Raw genomic sequence first — 17,256 nt, 5'->3', positions numbered from 1 at the left:
GTACATAATCTATGTTAAAAAAAAAAAAGCTCTCTGGCACATACATCCTAAGCCAGGTGGAAGATGGGTGGCATTTCATCCCTCTTCACAGGATACACACCTTATCCTTCTAGCATTTCAGTTGCAAGGAAAAGACTATATTAAAGTAAAGCAGTAACAATCTGTGTACTTCAGTCTCCAAATGCTTTCAGAATCTCATTGAAAAGCAGAAAAATGGTCTTCTCTTGCTCCCCACCACTCCTCCACACACACACAAACCTTCTTTCCCTAAAATCTCCTTAGCATCTAATTCCCTTAGGACTGAATCAGTCCCAATCTCTTCTATCAGGGAAGAAAAAGGATCAAACGATGAATTCAGAGTTTCCCAGCATGTTTTTTACTTTCCCAAATCCTTAGAGACCTCCCTCCACAACTTTTTTCCCAGCTGTACTTGGAAGCTGTAACAGATCCAGAGACCATTTTAGAACCTCATTTGTATTGTCCTGACACTTAGGAATCCAGTTTCTGTTACAGAGATGTCATCAAAGTTGGTGGGCTCAAAACATGACCTACTTTTTAAAACCCATCTGTTAGGAGCCTATAGATTTTCTTGGTTTGTTTGTTTCTGACTGTCTACAGAAAGAGCAACAGCAATGTTCTCACTTTCCAAGCCCACCCTCCCAAATAGCAATAAACTGAATGCTCACCATGAAGGAGCTGAATGTCTTCCAAATATGCAGTAGGAACACACACATTAGTGATTTTCCTTAATCTGGAGGAAGAAGGGTGAGAGCAGGAAGTAGTATTCAGTTTAATTAATGCACATCTAGGCTATTTCCCTTCAAAACTGTAAAGAACAGAGTGACCTTACAGAGTAGAACCAGTTAGCTTGCTATGCTTTTGTCACTGTGGGGTCATGATGTTACATTTCCCTCTAACAAAGGAGGTTCCTAGTATCACACCTCAAAAAAGCAGGTTTGGGGACTGCAAGTTGAACTTAGTGAACTCCTTATCCCTGGACACTATTGCCCTTGGAATGGCGATGAGCTCTTCAATGTGTCCTCTCCAGTGATTTTACCTGAGCTTCCTGGTTAAACAGACACACGCGCACACACGCAAACACACACACACACACAATGAAACTCCAAATTGTCCAAAGTCAATCACTCCTGGATTAGAATAAAGCTACAAACACAAGAAGAGAGGATATGAAAGAGGGAGGGAAAAAGGAAGGAGAAAGTAAGGGGATGAAGAGGGAAAAGCAAGCAGAGGGAAGAGGAGAACATAGAAACCAGGAAAGTAAAAACAGAACATTTACATGTACTGGTTCTGCAGCTGAGTTGTTCATCGGCTAAAAAGTCAGATTCCATATTCATTAATATTTAGTTTGACATCTCATAGACTCCAATCTAGTTTTAGTTACTGATTGAATAGCTTGTGATATGGTCAAGAATTGTATTTTAGAGTGTGGGGAGCAACTCGGACTAGACTAAGTTACTGGAATTAAGACTTATTCTATGCATCTGCTCTCCCACAATATGGCGCTGGGAGAGGAGAGAGCAGCTTCTACACAGCTGCCTCCAGTTCAACCAATAAGCAGCAGGACCTGCTCCTGATTGGAGGAGAGCAGCGTACTCGGCGTGTGGGTAGCAGAGTTGGGATTGGTGGAAGAGGACTATAAAGGAGGAGAGAGACAACATGCACCAGGAACATCTAAGGGGAGCATCTATCTGAAGGAACACCTGTGCAGCCCCTGAGAGAGCCGGCCGGCGGTGTGCCGCTCCCCTGCGGAAGTGAGGAATGTGGCAGGGGGAACCGCCCTTCCACGGAGGTGGAAGGGACAGTAGCCAACCCGGGAAGAACCAGCAGCAAACCAGGGGAGGGCCGAGCAGACGAAAGAACAGCGCAGGGTCCTGTGTCGTTCCTCCACGAAGAGGGGGAGCGACATAATGGTGCCGTGACTCGGATATGAAGCCTAGGCAGGGTTTAGTGTCGTTCCTCCATGAAGAGGGGGAGCGACATAGAGTCTTTCAATTAAAGCCCCACCTCCTCACATGCATACCTCCAATGTCCAGTTCCATAAGAAATCTTCATTTCCTACAACTGGCACTCGACTCCCCTTCATCTTGCCACCCTCGTGCTTGAAAACCTGTCTGTGGCTCTGTTGTGTGCCTGGAAAAAGTTCAGAGTTCATGGCCTGAGATACTAAGTCTGCTGTATCTGACTCAAATCTTCGAGTTTAAAATTTTCTTACTGTGCCTTGAATTGGATGCCTACAAAATGTCTCTACCTATGACTGTATCTGTATTTTGAGTAAGAAGAAAAAAGATCTGGAAAAAAGTAGTAAAAGCTTTCAGTTATACTAAAAAAAACAAAAATTGTTTCAAAAAATACCTAAAACACATCGATTTGTATATTAGGTTTTGAAGAATTCACATGCTCACCAACAGCTGCAAGGGAGTCTTAGGAAGCCTAATAATTACCCATCCCCAAAATTGAGGTTTTGAAAGGAAGAAGGAAGAATGATCATTGGGTAAGCAACTTCCAGTATGTCCCAAAGAGCCCAAACTCAAAGGAAAGTGGTTATAAGATATTCTGGTAACAGATATTAGAAAAAATATGCACGTCAACGATGTGGTGCTAAGCCCATAGCCTATGAAATTATATATAAATTTTTTTAAACAAGTCAACTCTAGGCAGATTGGATTTTAAAATGTTACAATATTTTTATGTGATATAACAATATTTTTACAATATTTTACTCTCCTTTCTGAGTTCGACTATCAAGTCATGAATCTCTAAGAAACAGAAGGTGATGGGGCCTGTGCTGTGATGCAGTGGGTTAAAGTCCTGGCCAGAAGGGTCAGCATCCCATATGGGCGCCAGTTCGGGTCCCGGCTGCTCCTCTTCTGATCCAGCTCTCTGCTGTGGCCTGGCAAAGCAGTAGAAGATGGCCCAAATCCTTGGGCCCCTGCACCCGTATGGGAGACCAGAAAGAAGCTCCTGGCTCCTGGCTTCGGATTGGTGTTGCTCTGGCTGTTGCGGCCATCTGGGGAGTGAACCAGTGAATGGAAGACCTCTCTCTCTGTCTCTACCTCTCTCTGTAACTCTGTCTTTCAAATAAATAAAAATAAATCTTTTAAAAAAATAGAAACAGAAGGTGATAAAATATTGACATCTCAGTTATTCTTACTAAAAGAACCTTAGTTCAGGGACAAAAGTGAATATCAATATTTTCCAATATTTTAAAAATTATCTCCAAGTATAGGCACATTAAAATGACTAACATCTTTGTGTTGAGTCAAGCAAAACTTTCATAAATATTTATACATCATCGTAGTTTGAAGGGAACAAATCATTAAAATAACTTAGTTACTTCATGAGCATTTGCATTAAAATGGAAATAAATGCAAATAGTTCAAAAACTTCACAGAAAAAGGCATTTTGAAAGTTTATTTTGGTACAAAAACTTCTTTGGAATCCACGCACAGTTTTTTCATAACATTCATTTCCATAAACTTTCTGAAGACCCTTTATATGTCACATTCATGTGTGTATATATATATATATGTATACACACACACACACATCCTCCATTATTTTCAGGTTGGTCAACTCAAAGGATGAGACTGGCCATGAGCAACTGTCTTATAGTGCAACCTGCAGCCCCACTGTGAGTCACATTCTTATCTAATGGTAGATAATGCTGAACTGTTGCCAAGAAAATAAAATGGAATTGTTTGAGAACCACACTTAACTATGGTGGAAGCATTCCTTAAAGCAACCAAGGTGGGATGGGCATTTGGTTTGGTGGTTAAGTCACCACTTGAGATGCCCATATTCCATATCAGAGTGCCTGGTTTGATTCCTGGGTACTATGCTTCCAATACACACCCTGGGAGACAACAGGTGATGGTTCAAGTAGCGGGGTCCCTGCCACACATGTGGTACACTTGGATTGAGTTATAGCCTCCCAGCTTCAGCCTGGCCCAGCCCTGACTGTTGCAAATTAAAGCTATGAACAGGTGGATGAAACATCTCTATGTATGTCTGTCTCTCAACCCCTGCCCTGTGTGTGTGTACCTTTCAAATAAAATTTAAATAAGTAAATAAATAAATAAGTAAGGGTACAAGGAGACTTCACACCGGGCTTTGCACTGGCAAAGAAACCTCCTGTCGTTCTCCATTTTGTCACCACTGCCTACTAAAATGGGTTGGTCTTCTCACTTTTTGGTACCCTTATTTTTGGCTTCTGTACTATCTTCTCTTTGAAATGAAAGTTCTCAGAAACCTGCGTTTCTCTTTTAATCTTAGCCAATTTTTTTTAACTTTTATTTAATAAATATAAATTTCCAAGGTACAGCTTTTGGATTACAATGGCTTCCCCCCCATAACTTCCCTCCCACCCGCAACCATCCCATCTCCAGCTCCAACTCCCATCCCATTCACATCAAGATACATTTTCAATTATCTTTATATACAGAAGATCAATTTAGTATATATTAAGTAAAGATTTTAACAGTTTGCACCCACACAGAAACACAAAGTGTAAAGTACTGTTTGAGTACTAGTTATAGCATTAATTCACATTGTACAACATACTAAGGACAGAGATCCTACATGGGGAGTAAGTGCACAGTGACTCCTGTTGTTGACTTAACAAACTGACATTCTTGTTTATGGCGTCAGTAATCACCGTAGGCTCTTGTCATGAGTTGCCAAGGCTATGGAAGCCTTTTAAGTTCGCCAACTCCGATCTTATTTTTAAGACAATCAAAGATAACTGTTCTATGCCCAAATCTGAAGAAATCCAGGCACAGTTGAGGGATTCAGTCATCCAAGCTTCACTTTGCAATTTCCTCGTTGAGCTGGCTTCAGGCAACTCATCCATCTCCTTTCATTCATTCCTTTCTGAGTGGAAATAATAGTAGCCATCCTCTGCACTGTTTATTTTGTTACTAAATGTTCATTAGGCATACATATGTATGACACGAAGTTGGAGCTAAAAAGACTAACCCAGATAGGTGGCTTTATAGTTTCATTATGCAAGATAAGCAAAGAATGTGCACACATGTACAGAGTAAAGTGTACGCAAACCATACATGTGTGTGCACTGAGGAACAAAGGCTGGAACCATATCCCTTTTGCCATTTTTCTGATAACATGTGTTTGCCTTGATTTGGGGTTATCTTGGGTCATGAACAAATAGAAATATATTTGAATTTCAAACATGTTGGATTTTATGCTCATGAATACCCAGATTCTGCCTCCTTTTCTCTTTGTACAAAGAGCTTTCACCGGCCTATACCCAGAGGCGTATTCACATAGCAGGAATACAGATGACTCACCCAGAAGAATACCAAGCAATCAAACTCTCAGCACCAAGAGAGTGACATGTGCTGGTGCTACCTAAGTGCATAATACCACAATGACAGTATTAATATTCGTTTTGGTGGAGGACAACACCAGGCTGTACTGGAATGGCTATTTCTGCTAAATATCTGTACTTTCTCTGGACAGAATAGGCATTTAGAGAAGGGGCAACGAGGTGGGTATAGAGTGGAAATTACCTTATGCTTATATGTGTATGGCAAAAAAGCCACAGCTTTTCCCACTAACACTGTGCCAATTTGTATTATTAAAAGACAGTCAGTTTGCAAGGTACATCGTAATATTTTTAAACAAGCAATAGTTGCAAGTTTTTATCTGAACTTTTAACATTTCTCTTGTTTGGTTAATCTAGGCTTTCAGTCTTCCTGAAAGATGAAAGTCTGCCATTTTAGCCTCAATGCCTCATAATATGTATGTTAAACTCACCACTACCTCATTATTTATTAATGTCAAGTTATTACACTTCAGTGGAGGATGGAGGCTGAAGCCACAATGGTGACAGATGTTCCGACAGATCAGCTTATATAATGAGAAGTTGGGCCAAATCTGTCGAAAGGGGTGTTTTTTTAAAAAACACACTGACTTCAAAGAAATGAGTTGTGGCATCTGTAACATCTACGGAGCAGTGCCAGTGCAGGCAAGCAGGTCTGCAGACAAGCAGCTCAAGTCATGCGATTACTGGAGCTTGCAGCGCAGTGACTGGAACAACATCTGGGCTGCAGCAAGCTGGCCAGGACACTTTAAAAGAGCTCCTGTGGTGCCTCAAACTTTGATTTTACGGATCTGCAGGGAAAGAAACAGGCTGCATTCAAAAGCTCATGTGTTCTGGCTCACACACTTTGTCCTCCGTCACTGTGGAGGGCCCCACTCGACTGCAGAGTCTGAAGATTTCTCTTGGATAGTCATTGCCTGTCTACTCTGCTAGCTCTGTGAGTTTGTGCTGGGATCTGGGCAACTGCTGCAAAGGATGTAAAATAAGAAATACCTTTCAGCAATCCATGAAAACTGCACTTATTCTTTCTCAGCAAGAAACTCTCCAGGGATGCATCTGTGAAAGAAATTGACACCTATCCATTGGATTTGGTTAGAATGCCAGCTGGAAACTAAGTAATGGTGTGTGTGTGTGTGTGTGTGTGTAGTGTGGTGTTGTGAGGATAAGGAGATCACTTCCCACAACTGAAAATTAAGAATTTACATTCCAAGAATCCATTCTACATACAACAGTGTTGATAAATACTTGTTCCCTACCCCTTCCAACATTCATTTATTGAACAAATGCCGTGAAATTGCTATGTATGTGATATATAACAAGAGTATTAGACAAAGAGAACTAGGACTAAATACTGGCCTTGCAGCTCTCCAGTTCTGAGAGCCTCACTACCGAGATGCTTTGGAAAACACTTAAATAGGGCTTTGGAATCCTGCAATCCAATAACGTAGTGAAGTGTGGTGGGATAGTAGAGTGATGAAGAACACGGAGCCAGAACCCTTAGGTACAAACCCTGACTTTGCCACTTACAGGCCATGTGAGCTGGGGCACAACATTTAAACTTTCTTTGTTAGTGTCCACATCTATTAAATAGGGGTGACAACAATTAGTCCCATTATGGAGACTTGTTGATAGGAGCTAATGTGTTAATGCTTTTAGAATCTAATTGGCACATAGAAAACATTATGCAAGTATTTGCCCATTTAAAACACACAAACTCTCTCTCTTCCTTCCTCCTTCTTTTTCCTTTCACCCTTTTTCTCTCCCTTCTTTCCTTCCCTCTCCCTGTTCTCTCCTTTTCTCCCTCCTTCTCTCCTCAAAGCCCACAGTGGCACATGTGTGAGATCTCTTAGTTGAGTCCTCAGTCAACTGACCACCACAGATCAGATTAAGGCAGGGGTATAGGACACAGAATAGAATAAGCCCTCAAAAACCAGTTTCCTTCATTTTAAGCCACAGATGTGTAACTGTGTCTGAAAATGCCCATTCCTCATTTCTTGATTAGAAAAGAAATTAGCTGATAAAAATCCTCAGGTTATTTATTCAGGAAAATAAAGATTCACAGAAGTAATATAAGGAACAAATTCCAAAGAATTTAGAACAAAAGTATTGTATTCCACAATATCAATGACTATAGAGTTTTAATGCCTAAAAAAAAAGCTAATTTGCCAATGGAGAAAAAGTCATTAAAAATGTTAATATAATCTCCATGCTATACTGAATTTGATTCAATCTCTAGAAGTGACTTTCAGGCTGGTAGAATATTTTAGGTTCACAGGTTTCGAGGACTTATAGAATCATCCCAATGTGGAAATCCACAAATGAGACACTTTGGGAAAAGCACAGTTTTATTCTCTTTTTACAAACTCAGAAACAGATCATTGCCTACAGAAGCCATAGTGATAATCTTTTTTATCCAACCCATTTTCACTTCAGAATGAAAGAAGGTGTTGGGGCCCAGCAGAGTTTTCTTGGTTTATGATGAGTCAGCTAAACAGACGAGGAGTCTGATCTCCCCTTTGATATCTCCCTTTTCTCCCTTATCTAAGCCAACTCTACTTTTTACTAGATTCTCATTACTTCAATCTTTCATGGAATCTCAGTTCCTGTAACTGTTACAGCTGATGGTGGTTTATTACTTTGAACATCATTAATAAACCACTGCATCAGATCAGGCATACTCCCAGCATAAGTTGCTAACTTGTCCTTCAGCCTAGAAACCTTGGCATAATGCCCTCTTTAAAGCCTGTATTATATCTAAAACCATGTGGCAGAGGGAGAGCTCAAATACAGACAATCCTGAGAAAATTTAGGCTGGGAAAAAGGCACTACTCTCTGGGAACCAAGTAATAGAGAACCAAACTGAAAATGGCTCCACCAGCCAGCCCATACAATTCTGAACAACTTCACTTGCTTCAAGAACATGTGCCCCAGCCAGAGCCTTCAACACTTCTACTGCAGTGTCAGATACGTCCAGAATCCAATTTCAACTATGCCTTCTTCCCAAATACATACAACCTTAACACACTGGATATACTTAATGCTTATTACAAATCAATAATGATTTTGATGAAGTACGAAAGAAATTCTTCCAAAAATCATCCAATGACCACCTTTATTAAGAACCCGTCCTGAATCACAACTAGCCACTTTGTTTTTTTCCCTCCTTTTACTAAGTACTAAATAGCTAATAGGTTAGATAAAGAAGAACAGTAGAGGATGTTGACACTTACTAAACAACTATGATGCATCTGCCCTACACTGCATCTTCAAGGATCTTTCATTCATATTGTTAGTAGACTGCTAACAAGCTCCTAAGGATGGCCACCACATTTCAAATACTTCCGAAGATCTCTGCTCCATGTCTTTAATTGTTTACTTATATTTATTTATTTATTTGAAAGTAGAGTTACAGAGAGAGAGGGAGAGGCAGAAATCTTCCATCCACTGGTTCACCTCACAGGTGGCCTCAATGGGCAGTGCTGGGCCAGGTTGAAGCCAAGAGCCAGAAGCTTCTTTCACATCTCCCACATGGGTGCCGGGGACCAAGAATTTGGGCCATCTTCTGCTGTTTCCCCAGGCCATTATCAGGGAGCTAGATTGGAAGTGGAGCAGCCAGGGCTCAAACTGGTGCCTACACGGGGCACCACAATTGTAGGCAGTGGCTATGCCACAATGGCAGCCCCTTCAGTCCTTCATTTCAAAAGAAAAGTTACCCTTGCAGTTCCAGTTCCCAGACGGGCCTTAGGGACCCCAGTGCTTGTATTTCTCATTGTATCAATAACTCAGGAATAACTACATGTGCAGAATGAAGTTAAAATTCCCAAATCATAGAGCTATTTCTCTCACTGATGACTAAAAGTGTGCTGTCCAGCATGGCAGCCAAGAGGAACCTAGGGGGACCAAGCACTTGAAATATGTCAAATGTAACTACAGAACTACCTTCTGAATTTTACTCAATCTTAATATTGAAGTTTAAAAACAAAAAACACGTAAACTATTTTTGTGTTAAACCCGACTTTATCGTTTTGGAAGGGCTATATATATATATATATTGAATTGAGATATATTGTTAGAGTAAAATAGACACTGGAGTTTATAGACTCAGGATAAAAATGAAAGAATGTAAAATCTTTCATTACTGTTTATATTAATTACATGTTGAAATGATAACACTTAAGATACACTGGGTTAGACAAATTAAAGTTAATCTTACCTCCTTTTCAGTTAATGTAGCCATTAGAAATTTTAAAATTGTATATGTGGCTCATTTTATATTCCTTTTGGGTTGTAATGCTCTGGAAAGAGAATTATAAAAAGAACAGAGAGAGTATTTTCTACATTGAAATGCAGAGGGCAGGGGAAAACATTGTGGCCTAGTGGGTTAAGCTGCCGCCCGCAATATCAGGATCCCATATGGGTGCCAGTTCAAGTCCTGGCTGTTCAACTTCCACTCCAGCTCCCAGCTAATGTGCCTAAGAAAGCAGCAGAAGATTTTCTAAGAACTTGCGCCTCTGTACCCATGTGAGAGATATGAATGAAGCACCTGGCCCAGCCCTGGGCAGTTGTAGCCATTTGGGGAATGAACCAATGGATGGAAGCTTGTCTCTCCCTTTCTCTCCCTGTAACTGCCTTTCAAATAAATAATTTTTTTAAAAAAAACACAGAGGCAAAGAAAAGAGGAAAACGAGAAAAAGCTAATTTAGCCTAGCTAACTATATGAAAGGAAAATAATCTGACTGGAGACTAAGTCCTGGACTCATAGTTCCCAGGAGCATTAATTTTCCATTCCATGTTTCTAATCAAAACTGACCTTGAGAAACCTCCATTGGCAGCTTCCTGGTGATGACACTGCTCTGTGTGGTGTGATGCTGACTACTCATTGTGTGCACATGACACACACACACACACACACACACACACCCATGGTCTAAGTGCTTAAATTAGTGTCATGCACGGCTTACAGCAATAGCGTTAAATGTCCCCCTGCATGGTATTTGTGTAGGGCTCAATGAGATGGAAGGATAGCAGGAAAAGTTTGTGTGAAAATGATCCTTTAAAGTGAGACTGTAGATCAAAGTTCAGCACTGCCAAATATACAACTTGAGAACAAACTCAAGAGCTGCTATTAATCATGGTTTCTGGGGATCTGATGACACAGATTAAACTGCTGTAAAGAATACTGCTGTGCATCATGTTCCTGCAACTGTCATCAGTGCTTCTGCCAAGTGTCCAAAGACCAGGGGCAGAGCTGCTCGGTTTTTATTGGAGGGGTCTGTCTCACCGAGCTTAGTCAAGAATCTGGGCAACTGGTTTAGGTCCATGACAACACCTCAAAGACATCTGCAAAGCCACTATTTTCTTAGAAACGAAAAGCCTTGGAGTAATTCAGAGACAAAGCAGAGGTGGGGCATGAGGAGGAAGCAACTGCAATCAGACATCACATTAACTTCATTTCCATTCAACTTTCAACCACAAAGGATTTTCCTGGTCAGGTGTGTGGTGGCACAGCAGTAAAGATGTCACTTAGGACACCTGCATCCCATATCAGAGTGCCTGCTGGGGTTCAGCTTCACTCCTAGTTTCAATTTATTGCTAATGTACACTCCGGGAGCCAGCAGGTGATGGCTCCCTGCCACACACATGGCAAGCTTGGATTGAGCTCCTGGCTCCTGGATTTAGCCCTAGGCCAGCCTCTGCTGTTGCAGAGAGTCAATATTCCCAATTTCTGGAATGAGTCTGATTCATAAATGATGCTCAAAATTTGTTAAAGAATGGAAGAATAAAAGCACACATAATTGTGCAATTTATTTTCTTTTTTTAAAAGATTTATTTTTATTTATTTGAAAGTCAGAGTTACAGAGAGAGAGAGAGAGAGAGAGAGAGGTCTTCCATGCGTTGGTTCATTCCCCCAATTGGCCGCAATGGCCGGAGCTGCGCCGATCCGAAGCCAGGAGCCAGGAGCTTCTTCCGGGTCTCCCATGCAAGTGCAGGGGCCCAAGGACTTGGGCCATCTTCCACTGCTATCCCAGGCCATAGCAGAGAGCTAGATAGGAGGTGGAACAGCCAGGACTCGAACCAGTGCTCATATGGGATGCCAGTGCTTCAGGCCAGGGCGTTAACCCACTGCACCACAGCGCCATCCCCCTGTGCAATTTATTTTCTAAAAGTTATGAGAGTTAAGTCTCTCTTAGTAGAATTAGTTCAGTGCTATGAATATACTAGCATTTTGTTTTAATTTTTATTATGGTAAAATATGTTTAGCATAAAAATTTATCATTTTAAACCATTTTAAGTATATTGTTCTGTGGAATTAACTACATTTACACTGATATGCATCCATCACCATAATCCATCTGCAAAATTTTTTCATCTTCCCAAATTGAATTCTATACCAATTAAATTCTTAGCTCCCTAATCTCCCCTCACCCAGCCCCTGGTAACCATCGTTCTACCTTTGCTTTTATGAATTTGACTACTTCAGTGGTTCAAATAAATTAAAACATAATGTTTGTCCTTTTGAGTCTGGCTTATTTCATTAGGCATAATGTTTTCAAGATTCATCCATGTTGCAACGTTGCTAGAATTTCCTTCCTTTTTAAAGCTAAATAATATTCCAATGTATGTATGTGGCACATTTTGTTTATCCATCCATCGATGAACATTGGGGTTGCTTCCATTTTTTGGCTATTATTAATAATGCTGCTGTGAACATAGATGCACAAATACCTGTTCTAGTTCCTTCTTTCAATTCTTTGGTATATGCCAAGAAACAGAATTGTTAGGTCATATGCATTTCAATTTTTAACTTTCGTTGGAACAACCATATTGTTTTCCATAATGGCTGCAACTATGTATCATTCCCAACAGCAATGCACAAGTATCTCAGTTTCTCCACATCCTTACCAATAATTGTTATTTTCCATTTTTTGTTTATATTTTATAACAGCCATCGTAATGGCTGGGAAGTGATCTCTGATTGTGATCTTAGTTGACATTTACCACTCTCCTACCTGATCTCTGAGGACTCTACAGTTCTACCTTTTTGTTTTTGTGCCCCTGCCCTCTCAGAATCCTCAAGGTAAAACTGAGTAGACAGCAAGGATCCAAACGTATACAATTACTACAACCTCTCTTCTCCATGTACCAAGGTCACTAAACAGAAAATCAAAATGAGCAAACATTACAAGGGATCCATATGATGTTCATTCACTGTGAGTCAACTTTCCCCAAGGCAAGAGACTGCTGGGACTTTGTAACATTCCTTGATAGAAGCAGCTTCAAACATTGAACTTTACTGTTGCTGAGTGAGAGCTTCCATTTTGTTTGGAAAACACATGGTTCAATTAATTTTCCCATGAAATTATTGAAGCAAATAAAAAAAAAGAAATCTGTAAATCTCTGCAATTAATTTCACCAAATTCCTTTAAGAAAAACGTGCAAAGATTTTCCAAAAACCCTAAACAAGCAAGATTTCCTGTCCTGGTGTTAATTGAGAAATATCTTATTACAGTTCTGTAAACAGAGCCAAATTGGAAAAAAAATGAATTTTAAACAATGTTAGGGTTTCCAAAGAAAACCACAAAACAAACTCTGAGTTAAAGCGATAATGCTGCTGTACCCTGGCACAGAAGCAGGCATTTTGCAGTGACCATCTGGGGTATGTAACATCTTAATAAGGGTGAGGGCACCAACGCATAGAAAAGTCGGGAGGGAACACTTTTGTTCCTGCCAAAATGATATACTGCAGCACGAAGATTTTTTCCCAACAGAAAACCAGCATTTCAATTTATACAAGGCATTTTGGAGACACTAATAGTGTTGTTCACTGTGGTATACCCCAAATGTCTACAACAATGCAAAGCAAACAGTCAATGCTCAGTAAATATTTATTGGCAGAACAAACAACTATTTTCTATGGTAATAAAAAAGACCATGAAGCTTTGGAATCCTTTTATATTTCTTTAAGACACTGAAGGAATCATTTATTTTCCTAAGAACATTCCAGGTGCATTGAAAGGGGGGATAATTTCTCACTTTAAAACTTGTACCTTGGGGCTGATGCTGTGGCGTAGTGGGTAAAGTCACTGCCTGCAGTGCCGGCATCCCTTATGGGCACTGGTTCAAGTCCCAGCTGATCCATTTCTGATCCAGCTTTCTGCAATGGCCTGGGAAAGCAGTAGAAGATGGCCCAAGTCCTTGGGTCCCCGAACCCGTGTAGGAGATCCGCAAGGAGCTCCTGGATCCTGCCTTCGGATTGGCACAGCTCCAGCTGTTGCAGCCACCTGGGGAGTGAACCAGCGGATGGAAGACCTCTCGCTCGCTCTCTCTGCATTTCTTCCTCTCTGTGTACTCTTTCAAGTAAATAAATAAATCTTTAAGGAAAAAAAGAAACGTGTACCCCTGCATTTTAAAAATGTATTTCTCTGGCTACCACAATTACCAAGAATCTGAAACTTCCACTTTGACTATGGTCTTGTTTAAAAAAGAATCTTGATGAAGAATGGGATAGGAGAGGGAGTGGGAGATGGGATGGTTTGCGGATGGGAGGGAGGTTATGAGGGGGTGGGGAAGCCACTTTAATCAAAAATCCAAAAGTTGTACTTTGGAAATTTATATTTATTAAATAAAAGTTGAAAAAAAGGGCCGGCGCCATGGCTCACTAGGCTAATCCTCTGCCTTGCGGCGCCAGCACACGGGGTTCTAGTCCCGGTCGGGGAGCCGGATTCTGTCCCGGTTGCCCCTCTTCCAGGCCAGCTCTCTGCTGTGGCCCAGGAGTGCAATGGAGGATGGCCCAAGTGCTTGGGCCCTGCACCCCATGGGAGACCAGGAGAAGCACCTGGCTCCTGCCTTCGGATCAGCGCGGTACGCCGGCCGCAGCGCGCCAGCCGCGGCGGCCATTGGAGGGTGAACCAACGGCAAAGGAAGACCTTTCTCTCTGTCTCTCTCTCTCTCTCACTGTCCACTCTGCCTGTCAAAAAAAAAAAAAAAAGTTGAAAAAAAGAACAATTAATAGAAAAATATAAAAAGACAATCCAATTAAAATATGAGCAAAGGACTAGAATAGACATTTCTACAAAGAAGATACATAAATTGCCAATAAAGCATGGAAAAGACATTAAAAATCATCATTCTTCAGGAAAATGTGCATTAAAGTATAATGAGATATCATTACATACCCACCAGGCTGGATATAATAAAAAAGACAGGTAATAGCTGGTGTTGAGGATGAATCCTCACACTTTGCTGATAAGCAGGTGAAATGGTGTCAATGTGTTGGAAAACAATCTGGCAGTCCCTCAAAAGGACTCTTTAAGTTCACTCCCAGGTACATACTGAAAAGAAGCAAAACCATTGTACCCACACAATAACTTATGCATCATTCTTCATAACAGCTAAAATGTCCAAATAACCCAGTTTCGTCAATTCCTAAGCCCGGAAAATACACAACAGAGAAAGAAAACTATAGATCTATCTCCTTGATGAACGTATTTGCAAAAATACTCAACAAAATCCTGGCCAACCAAATCCAACTACATATCAGAAAGATCATTCACCTGGACCAAGTGAGATTTATCCCTGGCATGCAGGAATGGTTCAATATCTGAAAATCAATCAATGTGATACATCACATTAACAAATTAAGAAGCAAAAATCATATGATTATCTTATAATAGATGCAGAGAAAGCATCTGACAAAATACAACACCCTTTCATGATGAAAACTCTAAGCAAATTGGGTATAGAAGGAACATTCCTCAACATAATTAGGGCAATTTATGACAAACCCATGGCCGGCATTACATAGAATGGGGAAAAGTTGGAGGCATTTCCATTGAAAACTGGCACAAGACAGGGTTGCCCACTCTCACCATTGCTATTAAATATATTCCTAGAAGTTTTAGCTAGAGCCATCAGGCAAGAAAAAGAAATTAAAGGGATACAAATGGGAAAGGAGGAAGTCAAACTATCCCTATTTTCAGATGACAATGATTCTATATATAGGGGATCCAAAAGATTTCTCTAAGAGACTATTGGAACTCATAGAAGAGTTTGGTAAAGTAGCAGGATACAAAGTCAACGCACAGAAATCAACAGCCTCTGTATACACAGACAATGCCATGGCTAAGGAAGAACTTCTAAGAATAATCCCATTCACAATAGCCACAAAAACAATCAAGTACCTTAGAATAAGTTTAACCAAGGATGTCAAAGATCTCTATGACAAAAACTATAAAACATTAAAGAAAGAAATAGAAGAAGACACAAAAAAATGGAAAAATCTGCCATGTTCACGGATTGGAAGAATTAATATCATCAAAATGTCCCTTCTTCCGAAAGCAATACACAGATTCAATGCCATACCAATCAAAATAACATAGACATTTTTCACAGATCTAGAGAAAATGATGCTGAAATTCATATGGAGAAACAGGAGATCTCGAATAACTAAAGCAATTCTATACAATAAAAATAAAGCCAGAGGCATCATAATTCCAGACTTCAAGATATACTACAAGGCAGCTGTAATCAAAACAGCTTGGTACTGGTACAAAAAACAGATGGAGAGACCAATGGAACAGAATAGAAACACCAGAAATCAATCCAAACATCTATAACCAACTCATATTCGACAAAGGAGCTAAGACCAACCTCTGGAACCGGGTCAGCCTCTTCAACAAATGGTGCTGGGAAAACTGGATGTTCACATGTTGAAGTATGAAACAAGACACCTGTCTTATACTATATACAAAAATCCACTCAACATGGATCAAAGAACTAGATATACGCTGCAACACCATGAAATTAATTGAGAGCAAAGGGGAAACCCTTCAAGACATTGGAACAGGCAAAGAATTCCTGGAAAAGACCCCAGAGGCATGGGTAGTCAAAGCCAAAATAAACAATTGGGATTACTTCAAGTTGAGAAGTTTCTTTACAGCAAAAGAAACAGTCAGGAAAGTGAAGAGGCAACCGACAAAATGGGAGAAACTATTTGCAAACTACACAAAACTGATAAAGGATTAACAACTAGAATCTATAAAATAATCAAGAAACTCCACAGCAACAAAACAAACAACCCAATAAAAAGATGGGTCAAGGACCTTAACAGACATTTTTCGAAAGAGGAAATCCAAATGGCCAGCAGACACATGAAAAAAATGCTCAGGATCCCTAGCCATCAGGGAAATGCAAATCAAAACCACAATGAGGTTTCACCTCACCCCAGTTAGAATGGCCATCATACAGAAATCAACAAACAACAAATGCTGGAGAGGATGTGGGGAAAAGGGCACCCTAGCCCACTGTTGGTGGGAATGCAAACTGGTAAAGCCACTGTGGAAAACGGTATGGAGATACCTCAAAAGCCTGAATATAGACCTGCAATATGACCCAGCCATTTCACTATTGGGAGTTTACCCAAAGGAAATGAAATCAGTAAACAAAAGAACTATCTGTACCTCCATGTTTGTTGCAGCTCCATTCACAATAGCTAAGACATGGAAGCAACCTAAATGTCTATCAACTGAAGACTGGTGGATAAATAAATTGTGGGACATGTACAATATGGAATACTACACGGCAGTAAAAAAAAATGAAATCTGGTCCTTTGCAACAAAATGGAGCAAGCTGGAAAACCTCATACTCAGTGAAATAACCCAGTCCCAAAGAGACAAACACTTTATGTTCTCCCTGATTCAGGAGAATTAACAGCAGCTAAAATGGAAGGTATAGAAGCGAAACAGTCATCTTCAGAACTAATGTCCTCAAGAACCCTTGACCTGATTGTTGAGAGACAGTTAACTATTGTTACTTTTTACTGTATATATCCCTTTGATTTGGTGTTCTCTTTTTTTTTCTTTTTTCTTTTTCCTCTGTTTTCTTTCTCTCTCTCT

The sequence above is a fragment of the Oryctolagus cuniculus genome, chromosome 5 (genome assembly GCF_051225735.1).
Source record: "Oryctolagus cuniculus isolate XC-2025 breed Fujian yellow rabbit chromosome 5, ASM5122573v1, whole genome shotgun sequence".
Taxonomy (NCBI): Eukaryota; Metazoa; Chordata; class Mammalia; order Lagomorpha; family Leporidae; genus Oryctolagus; species Oryctolagus cuniculus.
Note: the sequence above shows the minus strand (reverse complement) of the source record.